Genomic DNA, 14,760 nt, shown 5'->3' with positions numbered 1-14,760 from the left:
CCCCTCCAAAGTTCAACATATTCCCTAATTGTGCGCTGTTTGGAGTGGGAATGGTACATATTATCCCTCTGAAATGTTTCCTACTGTTGCACAGATTGGAGTGAGAATATTAAGCTGTACCCTTCCAATATCCCCCACTTCCCCCACTGATGTACTGGCTGGTGTGGGAATAAGACATTTCATCCCTCCAAAATCCAAATCCTTGTCTACTATTGAACAGAATCAAGTAGGAATAGTACATTTTACACCTTCAAAGTCAAAAACGTTCCCTACTCTTGAGCTGTTTGGAGTGGGAATAGTACATTCTACCCATCTGAAAACCAATGCTTCCCCCTACTGTTGCAGAGACTGAAGTGGGAATAGTACATTTTACCCCTCCAAAGTCCAGTACTTTCCTACTCTTGCCTTGTTTGGAGTAGGTATAGTAAATGTTACCCCTTCAAAATCCATTGCTGTCTCTACTGTTGCTCTGTTTGAAGTGGGAATAGTGAACTGTACCCCTCCAACACTTTCCCTACTGATATGTAGACTGGAGTAGTACATTTCCCCACTCCGAAGTCCAGCGCTTCCCCGACTATTGCACCGAGTAGAGAAGGAACAGTAAATCTTACTCTTTCAGAGTCCAAAACTTTCTCTATTATTGTGGTGACTGGAGTAAGGAATAGTAACTTTAACTCTTTCGAAGTCCAACGCTTTCCCTACCGTTGCATAATTTAAAGTAAGAATACTATGTTTAATATTCCTACTTAGTTAAAATAATGTTTAAATAGTTTTTATGGCATTAGTTGCTTTATTTTTCACATTGTACATTATTTGTTTTTTATTTTTACATGTATTTTCATATTATCATACTTTTTGTAAATGTGTATCTTGGATTTTTCATTTTTAAAATCTACTTTATTGACTACCTTAATTAATATTTTTTTTATTCTATTGTTTAGATTTTTATAGTTGTATTGCATTGAGTGAGATACAGATAGCTATTATTTGCAATAGAAATAAAAATCTATACTTCTCAGGAGTGCAACTTACTTTTTGGTTCTGCTTTTGATGTTGGAATCTGTGGTAAATCCCAAAACGCCTGCACCAGCAGTTAGTGAGCACTGCGTTAATACCACTTTGTCTTGGATTTAAGTATGGCAGCAGCACCCAGCATCAGTAGTGACTTATGAGATCTTATCTACGGGGGAAGCTGCAGCGATACCAACCATTGTGTGTGTACTAACACTGGAAGTCTGATACAGCCTGGATAGGCAGGGAGTTCGTTTTATGGCTGCTGACAAGACCGTAGTGTGAAAGTGCAGGATCAATTTCACTTAGCAGTACAGTGAATTGGTCCTTTGATGTTGAACACATATGGCGTCGATGCAGCCATGACTGAATTGGATTCAGTGAACATAGGCCGAGAGTTTCAAAATTGTGAAAAATTGTGAGGCTTCTTTTAATTGTCGTTGTTGTAGACAAGGACTAAATTACTGGTGCAATGTGTATTGTAACAACATGAATGCAACTTGGAGAAAGTTGTCAAATGTTTAAATCTGCACAATTTTGAAACTACGAACTCTTCAAAATACTATTGATGTGATGATTGTGAAGTATCAGAAAAGTGAAGATAAAAAGATAATTAAATCCATACCTCTGAGCTGGACATGGTCAATTGGTCATGTTATGTGCAGTGATTAACTTCTGAGGTATGCATTTGACCACAACTCCCATAATGCCTTTCACTTGAGTGTAGACTTAATTAGTAATTGAGACCGACTCATCCATTGTGCCAATCATCCATTTTTGAAAAAGACTGGGACTGCCACTTTGCTTCCTGCTCTGCTGTGTTAGCTTGCTGCTTCTTGCCTGGGAGTGAGAAAGACTGGTCCTACCCTTGCCTGAGGTGTCCTTCCAGTCCTGAGCCTCAAAAGTGGGTTCTACAGCTGTTTTCTACAAAAAACGATGCATTGTTGCCTTTTCACTGGTCAAAACCGAAGCATCACCCTTTGATGTCAACGCAGAGGCTGTTCGAAGACAGAGGTTTCACTGCCTGCACAGTTGTACAACACCTTTCTGCACAGCTCGACGATAATGCAATGCCTGAATTTCAACAGGACTTGATGGCAACACAGCGACCCGACTGCATGGAAACGATCGACACATAGTACCTTCCGCATCGACAATTTGCTCCATACAAGGTACTTTTTCAGCGGACCCTGCGTGGGTTCTGTAGCTGCCCGGCCCTTTGTCGCGATCAGCAGTAACTTTCATTTTGGCATGGTCCTTCATGTAAAGTACTCTTTTGACCGCTCATCACTTCGTAGCACTATTTTGCATTTAATCTTTAAAAATGTATATCTCTAGTTCTACTCATTGGATTTTTGTTGTTTTGGTCTTGGCTTATTCAGATACATATTCTCTTTGTTTCTGAACTGTTGTGGGGTCGTTTTGTGGTGTTTTCACTGTTTTACTGTAATTTAAGTGTTGCACAAATACTTTGGACATTGCCTCTGAAGTTAAGCCTGACTGCTCTGAGCCAAGCTACCATAGGGTGAACATAGGTTAATTCAGGCTGTGTATCTGACTTATCCTGACTGGTGATGTGGCTCCTGCTTGGACAGAGTGTATACTCTGCCAATTAGAGAGATCAATTTCTAACACTACTTATTACACATGAAGGAAATAATAAATCATCATCTAATCACGCACTCAAATGATAGGTGCTACAATGGTGTTTCAAAGTCTGAAATAAAAATAAAAACATGTACTGGAACATATTAAACACATTCCAAAAATGAAGGTCCTATATCCTTATATTGCCCTTGGTGAACAGGCCTCAGCTGACCTACCTGATCTATAATCAGAAACACCTAAGGTAAGGTAATTAAAAGCATAAAAAATGTACACTTAAAAATTCATACTTTTTAAGATGAGAGAAAAGAGAGGAAGGATATAAGGAAAAAAATAGAAAAAAATAGGGAAAATATATTTTAAAAGTAAGTTTCTAAAAACCATGAAAGTCTCATGTGTAAAGGTGCCTTGGTCGGCTTGTTGTGATGAGGTTCGAATGGCTGTGCTTAAAGTTTTTGATTAAATGAGATGAAACTCCTTCATGCTGTTTATGCATTTGGAAGTGGTGCAGCACTTCCTTGCTTTATTTCTACTAGTGACTAGTTTCCAATTTTGCTGTGGGTCCTTGGAGTTGAAGCATGCGATCACAGCCTGTCTCCGAGTTTGAATTCCTTGTTCATTAAAGTGTGCTTTGAGTAAACCTACCCTTTCCTCCTTTGGATTAGTACAGGTACATATTAGGTGCACCATGTCCTCAGTACAGTATCCACATAGTCTACATGTGCTGGCACATTTCCCCCTCTGCCATGGTGGGAGGTGCAAAATAGCTGGCAGTTTCCCTAGCCTGTATTTTAAGAATTATTCATTTGTCTTCATGGAATACCCCAAATTAAAATATGCCTGTAGACCAAGTGATTTGTAGCCACTCATTATCATTCAATGATCTTCCACATTGTAAAAGAACTCTCCAACACCAGATCAAACACCGACATCCCGCCGTCGCAAGCCCTGTGCGACTCTCTCGCCACCTTCTTCCACCGCAAGATAGCAGACATCCACGACAGCTTCAACACCCAGACAACCCCAACAGACAAGTACACAACAGACCCTCCGCACACCATCGACCACAACCCCCTGCTAGCCTGGGCCAGTGTGAGCGTCGATGACGCCATCAAGGCCATGAGCACAATACACTCCGGCTCTCCGTCAGACCCATTCCCGCACCACGTCTTCAACAAAGCAAGCAGCTCCATCGCACCCCACCTGCACAACGTCATCAATCTCTCCCTCGTGACTGCGACCTTCCCAGAGAGCTGGAAACACGCCGAGATCAACACCCTACTCAAAAAACCTAAGGCAGACCCAAGAGACCTCAAGAACTTCCGGCCCATCTCTCTGCTCCCCTTCCCGGCCAAGGTCATTGAGAAAACCGTCAACAGACAGCTAACCCGATACCTCGAAGAAAACAGAATCCTGGACCCTTCCCAGTCAGGGTCCTGCAGCAACCACAGCACCGAGACTGCCCTCATCGCCGCCACCAACGACATCAGGACCCTGCTGGACAACGATGAGACAGCAGCACTCATCCTCCTAGACCTCTCCGCCACCTTCAACCCCGTCTGCCACCGCACACCACGCGCACTCCTCCACGCCGCAGGGAACCAAGACAAGGCTCTGGAATGGACTACCTCCTTCCTCTCCGGCAGAACCCAGAGCGTCCGCCTCCCCCTTTCCATTCCAAAGCCTCTGAGATCATCTGCGGCGTACCCCAGGGATCCTCCCTCAGCCCGACACTGTTCAACATTTACATGACCCCGCTCACACACATCGCCCGACAGCACAACCTCAACATAATCTCCCACGCCGACAACACTCAACTGATCCTTGCCCTCACCAAGGACCCCATCACCACCAAAGCCAACCTCCACGAAGGAATGAAGGCCGTCGCCGACTGGATGAAGATTAGCTGTCTGAAGCTGAACTCGGACAAGACGGAGGTCCTCGTCGTCGGCTCCAACCCTTCAGCCTGGGACGACTCCTGGTGGCTGATGGCACTCGGGGTAGCACCGACACTCACCAACCATGCTGCTCAGGCAACCTGGGAATCATCCTCGACTCAATGCTCTCAATGACCAAGCAAGTCAACGCCGTCTCCTCCTCCTGCTTCAACACCCTCTGCATGCTCTGCAAGATCTACAGATGGATCCCGACAGATACAATAAAGACAGTCACTCAGGCCCTCGTCCGCAGCAGAATCAACTACGGAATCGCCCTCTACGCGGGAGCACCGACCAAGCTCATCAAATGTCTACAACGCATCCAAAACGCCTCGGCATGACTGATCCTTGACGTACCACGACACGGCCACATCACCCCCACTTGAGAAACCTGCACTGGCTCCCCATCAACAAGAGGATATCCTTCAAGCTCCTCATCCACGCGCACAAAGCACTCCAAAAGACCGGCATAGCCTACCTCAACAGAAGGCTCTCCTTCTACATCCCCTACCACCAGCTACCCTCCGCCGACCTCTCACTCGCCACCATCCGTTGCAGCCAAAGAACAACCACCGGCGGGAGATCCTTCTCCCACCTCACCTCCAAGACATGGAACACCCTCCCACTAAGCCTACGACAGACCTAAGACCTGCTGACCTTCAGGAGGATACTCAAGACCTGGCTGTTCGATCAGTGGCGCACCCCTCTCCCCAGCGCCTTGAGACCCTCGCAGGTATGTAGTCCGCTTTACAAATGATTGATTGATTGATTGATTGATTCAGGCGTGACTCAAACTGGCAAAAATAGCTTTGTCTTCTACAAGGGAGGTTTCTTCATTACTTTTTAACTACTTGCTCGAAGACGGAATAGGTAGTTTGAGTTTCCCATAGATCAGATAGCCCGGTAGTGACCAGTAAATCCTCCACATACTGTCTGGCCGGCGAATTGGATGTATTGCAAAGTTCTTGCCAGACTGGTGATTCAGTGTGTTCAGGGGAGAGTTCCTAATTTTGTGCAAACACGTTATGTAGGAACCTTGCCATGCCAGAAGTTGTTTGGTTAGGCCGAGCTCTAGCCGAATCTGCACAGGTGAGGCGCAAGTTGGAACATTGAACATAACTCTATAGGCCCTGGTGATATTCAACAGTTTTGCGTCCCTGCCCCCTAAGTGCTTCACTTCCATAGGCGATGGTGGGTCGAATTTTAGCTTGAGCTACCCGTAGGAGGGGGGGACAGGGCAAGACCTGTGAGTTTTGTTTTTAACTGCCTTAGTGTTATTGTCATTGCCATCCCCTTCCTTCTGATTGCCTCAGTTGGTTAGCAAATTGGCCGCCCTTGTCGATGATTACCCCTAAATATTTATAGGGAAGGGTATTCGCAATTGGTATTTCTTCCAGGTACCAATATGGAACAGTTGTTTGTCGTTTTTAATTGTCAGGGTTTTTGTTTTGTTGAGATTCACTTGTAGGTGGTTTTCCACAGTGTACTCATGCGTTTTGTTAAATAATCATTGCAACCCAACTTGGGTATGGCGTACCAGGACAACATCATCAGCGTACGAGAAACTGGAAACACCTAAGAAATATTTACTGAAACTGATCATCATCTATTTTTCGCTTGGTATTAAATATTTCAAATCGCTCTAGGGTTTGCTATTGGGACCCACGTTATATACAATACTTTAGAATTAAAGGCACATGGATCCATGCAAGCACACTATGATATATGAGCTACACTAGAGGAAAAAACATAGAGGTATCTGTTTGCAGCTTAACGTTCTTGGGGCTGCTGCTACCTGCAAGGGCGGGGGTATCTTTCTGACGCAGTTGCACCAATACTGGTGACCTATTCCAGTGATTGACGTCTTTCACTACCTACCCATGAAGTGCAGACCCATGTTTCTTGCTTCAAGCAAGGCTAGGGATAGGCAAAGTCTCATACGGCACTCACCATGCGCATGAGAACTACTGGGGCCACCTTTGCTGCGTTGCCATGGGGTAAGCATTTTCGAATTCCTGTAAAATAAATTCCATATCCACAAGGCAAGCGCACTTTTAAAGGTCAGGTTCAACACACGCTCCATTGCATCATTTACTGATGAGAAAGCAAGTCAGCACCCGTATAACAAGCTCTTTTGAAGCTCCTATCAGAGACGGGCTTTGAGGGCAGGTCTTCCTGCCCATACCGTATCAAAAGGGAAAGTATGTTCAAAATGCACTTTTATTCAGATGTCGCATAACCTCAGAAGTCCTTCGTTTGACGATTTGTCGGAATAAAAGGACTTTCTTCATTTGACAGAAGTTTAATGCCAGCGTGGATAACAGATCTGACTGAAAGGTTGAAATCATTCTTGTTCGCAGATTGCCGCAAGCTGAGATCGATCTCTCTTCCTGGCACATCCCGCTGGTTACTTCGCAATAATGAAACAACTGCACCTTTCTGTTCCCTGGAATATGTTAATGTCTCTGTTATCAGAACAGAGCCGGTGCTGTTGAGGTTTGACTTCCAGTGTATCAACATTTCCCATCAAGTTGCACCGCTAGTAGTAAAAGATGTTAGGGAAGCTGTTGTGTCTGCCAAAACATTTTACAAGCAATTAATTGCTGCTGGAAGAAAATGGAAGTCAATTAAATAAACGTTTTTGAAAGTTAAGCAAAACAAAAAAGCAATACATCATGTACCTAACTCTTTGGCAATTAATGACATTTTCCGCTTGTCACCTTCTTCTATTTTAATTAGCTTAAAACAGTGATACAAGTCGCGAAGTGTCAGTTCATTTTCTTTATGTTCCCGGTTCACTAGATGAACAGCTTTTGCTATTTCTGAATAGAGACGGCTGTAGCTCAAGGTCTGTTAGATCTGGGGGCAGGTTAGGTCATCTTAACCATTTGTTGTTCCGAGTGGCATTCACATATCCATCAGCCAACATTAATTAACCACAGGCTAGTTGTAACTGTCATTCAGGACACATGCATATCTGTATGGCCCTTTAATTCTTGCAGCAGTTAAATGACTCCCTAGATGGTATTTATTTATTTATTTATCTTTTAAATTTGTAAAGCGCACAAATGCCCTGGGGCGTCTCGGCGCTGCGGACTGCAGGCAAAAGTTGGTGGACAGAATTATTGGTTGAACAACCATGTCTTTAGCATCTTGGTAGTTTATGGTAGTTGAATTGGATTTGCCTAAGTTAATTAAAACCATTGCATTACAATAAAATTGCATTGAAAAAGAAACCATCATTCATAAAGATGAAAAGTTCTGTTACGGTGCAATTGATAAGTGCCATCTTTTGAGTCAGGGCTTATTTTCATGTTTGCAGTTAACCGTTGCTCTGCAGCTGGCCCCGTAGGGGAGTGCCACCCCTCTGGCTCGTCAAATTTGCAGGTCTTCTCTCCTTTTTATTCTCCTCATTGGTACTATTTCTCTTATATAGTGTGCGTGCTTTGAGACTTAGTGGGAGATTATAACAGATTTTTATTTATTAAAGTGCTAATGTTATGTGCCATCTAGTGACTCTGGGGCTTATTCTCATGGTTGCTTTTACCCATTGCGCTACATCCGTCCCCTGATGAAGGATGTTGCCTGTGTGGCTCATCTGTTATCCCAATCTCATCAGGCACCACTTTTACTGAGTCTTTGGTGTGACCACTTCCGGTTCCGGTCCTGAGGTCCGTCAGTGTGTCCGTTTGTGCTGCTTGACGCCTGCTGGGACTTGCCTGCTGCCTCCCTGCTTTCGGCCCTGCCTCTCGGCTTGCCGGTGGGGCAAACCAGCCTCCAGGCTTACCGGTGTGGGGGAAGCGCCGAGTGAGGCAGGTGAGCGGCGGCGTTGGAGAGATCGGTAGCGGAGGGATTCCCTGGGCGTAGCCATGCCGTGAGTGTTGTTGGCACGGCGGGCGGAGATCTCCGGAACGCGGCTTCCTCGAGGGTGTTTGTTGGTGCAGGGGGTCTTCTGAACGTGGCTAGCTGTGCCACAAGTGTTTGCCGATGCGGCAGGAGCCACAGGAGATTTCTTGAGCGCAACTGCGCCGGGAGTGTCTGTAGAGAGACCTCAGTGGCGAAAACAGGGCAGAGCGGAGCGGCACGGCACGGTGGAGCAGCGGATCTTACAGGAGCTCACAGGCTCGCAGACTCAGCTCAGCTCAGCCCAGCTCAACGCACGAGCCTGCCTCCTTCACCCCTGCTCTATCCCGGGAAGCGAGGGACAGAGGTGACACCCGCCTCAGCGAGAGAGGTCGGACTCCAAACTGAGAGCCAGAGCCAGAGAGCCAGAGAGCCGGAGAGCCGGAAAGCCGGGAAAGAGAGGTCAAACGCAGGAGAAGCTCCGAGCTCATCCGGGGTCTATTCTGGTATTCTGGTAAGGATCACTCCTTGAAGCATACTCGGGTAACGACATGAGGTCAGGAAGGGCCAGGGGGTCCCCGGAGCCAAAGCCAAAATCGAAGACAAAAACGGGAAACGGGAAAGGAACCAAGAAGAAAACAAACCCAAGCACACCCACCGGCACGGAGCCGAATCTTACCACAGCAGAGCAGGCTTCGGAGCTGAATCATATCAAAACAGAGCAGGGATCCCCAACGGCCTTGATCCAAGAGACGTCAGCAAGAGAACCACAAACCGCAAAAAGGCTCCACCAACCCAAAATATAGACAAAGTTTGAATACTTAAAGTATGCGGGCTCAGCCATTTTCTCGAGCAGCAAACATCTGCATGGCTTGCAAACCTCACTGCTCCCCTCGTTATTGAGATCAACATGCTCGCCACCACCATTGCTTGAAATGACTACAAGCCCCTCGTCCCTAGAAACTTCCACGGCAGACCCTCATCAACGTGGTACCTTAAAGCACAGGAATATCAGCACACCTCAGGAGAGCCGACCATACAATCTATGAGCCATAGCCACAGCACACCCATCAAGTCTCATTCAACGGCTGGATGTGCTCTTCCACTCATAGATCCGGAAACCAATGGCTTAGTAACATGCACCTCGGGTAGGAAGGCAGCAAGCCCTCACAACTCTAGCTGGAAAGCTGATGGCAGGGCATTAGTGTCTTACCTTAATACACAAGAATGGGAAGACATGCTAGCAACCTATACACCAGATCACAAAGAGCCTCATTCCCTCGATCCATCTCTGGCAGCCAACAACACCAACAACTCTACTAACATCTCCAATGAGAAAGAGCGGGGGAAGGAACACAACACCGGAACCTGGAACTCACTGCCAAATACAATTCAGCTAGCAGTAGATGCCCTGCAATGCCAATCAGAAAAAATGGAGTTACAACTTACCCTCCTCAACACACTGGCAGTTTTTACAGCCGGCATCAATGACAAGCTGGGTAACTTGAATAATCTGATAATGAGAGCACAAACAAGCACCTACCTGAGCTGCAATTGCAGCCAGGCAGTGGATAAATTAGCCACACTGCCCTCAATGTTAACCGACTTAATAGATGATATAAGGAACCTACATAGGGAAAATGCAATAAAAGAAATGGGCCCCAATGAAACAGAAGAGGGAGACTCCAGGAGCAAAACATCCGGAACAAAGCTAACCGCCCATCATGCCCCTGCAAGTGAGGCGACAACTCAGACGGGACTGGAGTTCCCGCAAAAACTTAATGCCAAATACCGGCGTCAACAAAAAAGAAATGGGCGCAACCAAAAACCTCAAATAGTTACAATAAAATACTTCCCCATCTTCTTTGGCCCGAAGGAAAAATCTCCGGTTAACACAAATATTGCCCATTTTACAGATGGGGAAAACCATGTGCCCAGCGGCTCCATCCAGCAGCAAAAATTAAACAGCAGCTTGCCGGACCAAGAAGGGCAATGGTCCCAAGACCCACTGGCAAGAGACCAAATTGAACAAACAGACGCTCACAGAGATGAGGCAACAAAGACCAAACCGCTTACACAGCCTAGTAGCACCAAGAACAAGCAAGAGTGGGTCTCCGAAGGCCAAGCGGGAGACCCAGCACTTTTAAATAAGGAGCCTCCTTTCCAAAGGGAAATACCCGATGAGACGACCAACCAAGAAACATCAATAACAGCCGCAAGTAAGCAACCACCCACGTCAAACTCCAAGGAGGGAGTCAGGAAAAGAACCATCGGCTCAACGCTAAGCTTAAACCATGTAGATCTAATCAGAGACACACCAATCACGACTATTCATTCTGTTCCTAGCCAAACAGAGCACTCACAGGTAAAATGGCCATTCGAAACGCGAACAATATTAAAGCAAACTATTTCAACCAAAGCAATAACACAAACCGCCAACACGCCAGGCGAAGGTAATCACCTGGCATTCCATGAAGCTCAACCAGGTTATGGCTCAATAGTCCAAGCACATCATACATCAATAAAACAGCAGGCGGAAGGAAGCATACAACAATCAACAGATATCTTGTTTTTTCACCCGGAATACATGTCAAAAGGGCAGCAGGATCTGCTAAATCGTGGCAACATTCTTAGACTAATGGAATGTATTCCCAACCTGAGGGGGATAAGTACCAAGGACTTAATCTCTGTAGAATTTTTACCCACTGCCAACCAAAACAGCCCGGAGGTAACCAAGACAACCTGGTCCTCTAGTAATGTTGCAGATTCTATCTTAGCGGAAGCAGAGCATTTCAAGAACTGGGGCATTAAGCTGGTCCCCTTACAAAGCCCAGGTTATCCCTCACCACTCCTGAAGAGGATAAGGCCAAAATCAGAGACACAACAGGCAAATACCTCTAGTGTTCTCAGGGGTGCCCTGGGAAGCTCGCCCAAAATAAGTGAGAGCAGCCCTTGGCAGCGATCAACAGAAAGTCCGACGGTGGCAGCTGGCCCGAAGCCAGCGTTCATTACGAGTAGGCAAAGCCCAGTTCTAAAGGAACATCAGACTCGTACTTTCACCACTACTAAGCCCTTGCGAGGAAGCCCGCCAAATAGGAACACACGCAGTCCCCGGGGACGGGCAGAAGCTAGTGTAAGGGGGGCACCACACCAAAATCGAGCAACAACAAGGGAAATATTGTCCCGAACCAACTTCATACGTCCTGAAGAGGCTTGACGCCACCAACAAATTAGAGATGGTAAAACGGGAAGGGCTCCAATTATAGACATATGTTCTTGGAACATAAATGGCCTAACCTCAAAAATGGATGACCCAGACTTCCAAAAGTATATCTCTCTCTTTGACATAATAATGCTGCAAGAAACCTGGCTTACAACTTCACAACATATCACAGGTTTCACTTGCTTTTCAACAGCAGCGGTCAGAATTAACAGATTTGGCCACCAGTCAGGAGGCTTGGCCACATACGTATCCACTACATCAATACCTTCTACAGTCCTTATGGACTCATCTATATCCACAACCTTAGCAGTAAAGATAAAATTACAGCTTGGGAATAAAGAAGAAGAGATATGCCTTGTTAACCCATACGTCAACCCCAAACATAGAGTTAAAGATTCCATCAAAATCTCCAACCAAATGGCGGAGTATGTCACCCAGATGGAAAAGCCACTCTTCCTCCTGACAGGGGACTTTAACCAAAACTTACTTGGCTCATCAGTAGAAGAAGAGGCCCTGGCTCTAAACAAAATCTACACTATACCATCACAAAGTGCCCCTCTAAACAGGAGAAAGCATCAAAACAACTGTCTACTCCAAGACCTAGAACACCAAAACCTTCGGGCACTAAATGGAAAATTTATGACTGACTCTCCTCCAGTAGAAACCATCTATTCATACACAGCTAGCTCCATCCTGGACTACACCTTTGCCAGTCTGGCATTATTTTCACACATCCTGGGGTTCAGAATGGGGGATAAGGGTGAAAGTGACCATCGTCCACAGGAATGCCACATGACATCAAAGACGCCAACTGCAATTAGGCCAGTCAAAATGCTTGGGGCGATTTATTCCATTAATCAAAAAAGGATTAAATGTACGCCAGCCAACTCAACTACTCTGGCCGAAACTGCCCTTCAACTTTACAATACACAAAAACCAAATGCAGCTGGGTATCTCTCTCACTGGGAGCAATATACAGGATCACTGCTAAAAGAACTGACAACTAAGACCGCCCCAAAAAGCAATTTCTATATAGAGAGCAGTAAAACTAACTTAAAGAGAGGACCGAGAGCACAATTAAGGTTACAAAAAAGATCTGTAAACCTGATCTTACGGAAGTTAAGATCAGCCCCCCAAAAAGTCTACCTACGAGTTGCGCTGAGAAATCAAAGGGCTGAGCTCAATCGAACAAAATGGAATATAAAAAAAATGCTGAAAATGAGGCCTGGGCAAAACTACTATACGATACCAAAAGCAATAACAGTGCCCGCTTCTGGCAATCAGTGAACAGGATCCTGCGCCCACGGCATAAAGACCTAGGATCTCACATTGTGGAAGAGTCATGGATTAACTATCTTTCCAGCACTTTAATGACCCTCCGGAAAATGCAGGAGTACAAAGAAGCACTAGCACAGAGCCAGATTCTACAACGTTTATGCCAGTGCTACCAACTCAGAGAGAGCAAGGCCTACTCAAAAACAACTTGGACATATCAGCTCCTCAGCAGACAGTCTTAATAACAAAGCAGATTTGTAAGGGCAGGAAAGAAGGAGCTCCAGGATCCAACGGCATTCCTCCAGCCCTGTTTAAGGAAAGAAATACAGAATGGGGGACCATCATGCAACCATTATTCACGGAAATTAGACTCCTAAATAGAATCTCAGAATCTTGGAGGGGGTCGACGATCATCCCCATATACAAAAAAGGTGACAAGACAGACCCTAATAATTATCGCCTAGTAGCCCTCCTTGACAATGAGGCAAAATATTTTGCAGGAACCATCTTAGAGAGGATTGTGCTATGGGCGGAATTGGATCATACCACTGAACCAGACCAGCTTCCGGAAAAATACTGGAACAGCAACTAACATCCTGGCTATCTCACTAATTATTGATGCAGCAAAAAACAAAAAATTGCCGCTGCACCTGTGCTACATCGATTTCAGTGAAGCATTTGACAACATCGAGAGAGGCAGACTTTGGGGGAAACTATCACATGGGGCATATCGCAGCCGATTCTAAACATGCTGAAGCTTCTCCATTCTGATACCTGGGTGCAGGTGAAGTTAGGAAGCGGCACCCATTTGTCATCCAAAGTTCGCACCACCAAAGGTCTCAAACAAGGGTGCGTGCTTGCCCCATTATTGTTTAATCTGTTCATGGCGGATCTACCAATCCTACTCAACAAATGTAACTCCCACTCCCCGAGGATGGGAGGGAAAACTCTGAGTAACCTTTTGTACGCTGATGACGTCGTATTACTCAGTCACACCTACATCGGCCTTCAGCATCTTCTGATCAAAATGCACAGTTACGCAACGGAAAACAACCTAAAAATAACCCTGAGCAAGACACGCACCATGTCAATTAACATCAACAACAAGCAACAGAAGCTCTGGACCCTGGGCGGCCAAAAAATTGAGCCAGCACGCGAGTACAAATACCTGGGAGTCACCTTTGACAGAGAAGGTACATTTGCACAGCAGAAGCAGGAAACAAGAAGGAGAGGGGCTTTGATCGCCGTTACGTTGAAAAATTTAGCCAATCAACTGACGGGGGCAACTTTGACCCCTTACTTGAAAGTTATTCAGGCTAAGTTACTCCCCTCGATCTCCCACGGCAGCAAGGCACTAAAAGGAAGAGATTCTAAGAACCTGGATACTATCCAGGTAAAAGCCTACAGAACAATGTTCTCACTCCCGCCCTACACCTCGCCTGCCCAAATAAGGTTGGAGTTTGGCTTGCAAAAACAAGATCTTGCTAGACAGGGAGCCTACATCATTTGCTGCCACAAACTCCGCTCTGCCGCTACTGACGCACTAAATTCGCTGTTATGGCAAGACATACAAAGCAGGGACGTATCTCAGGCAAGAACTTACCTGCAGGCCGCATTGAGGGCCACTGGGACATGCAACTCGGGCATAACCTATTTAAAAAACTAGTCTGGAAAAACGTCAAATCTCTTTCCTTACTAGAGGACAAGGCCGCCTTTGCAAAAACAAATCACGCATGGATGACCCTCAATTCGAACAAATCCCTTACACCACAATCATATTTTAGTCAGGGCTATCCAAAAGCCATTAAATTGAGGTTTTTGAAACACAGACTAGGGATTTTGCCCAGCAGAGAGCATCTCCCACCA

The sequence above is a fragment of the Lissotriton helveticus genome, chromosome 5_1, assembly GCF_964261635.1.
Source record: "Lissotriton helveticus chromosome 5_1, aLisHel1.1, whole genome shotgun sequence".
Classification (NCBI taxonomy): domain Eukaryota; kingdom Metazoa; phylum Chordata; class Amphibia; order Caudata; family Salamandridae; genus Lissotriton; species Lissotriton helveticus.
Note: the sequence above shows the minus strand (reverse complement) of the source record.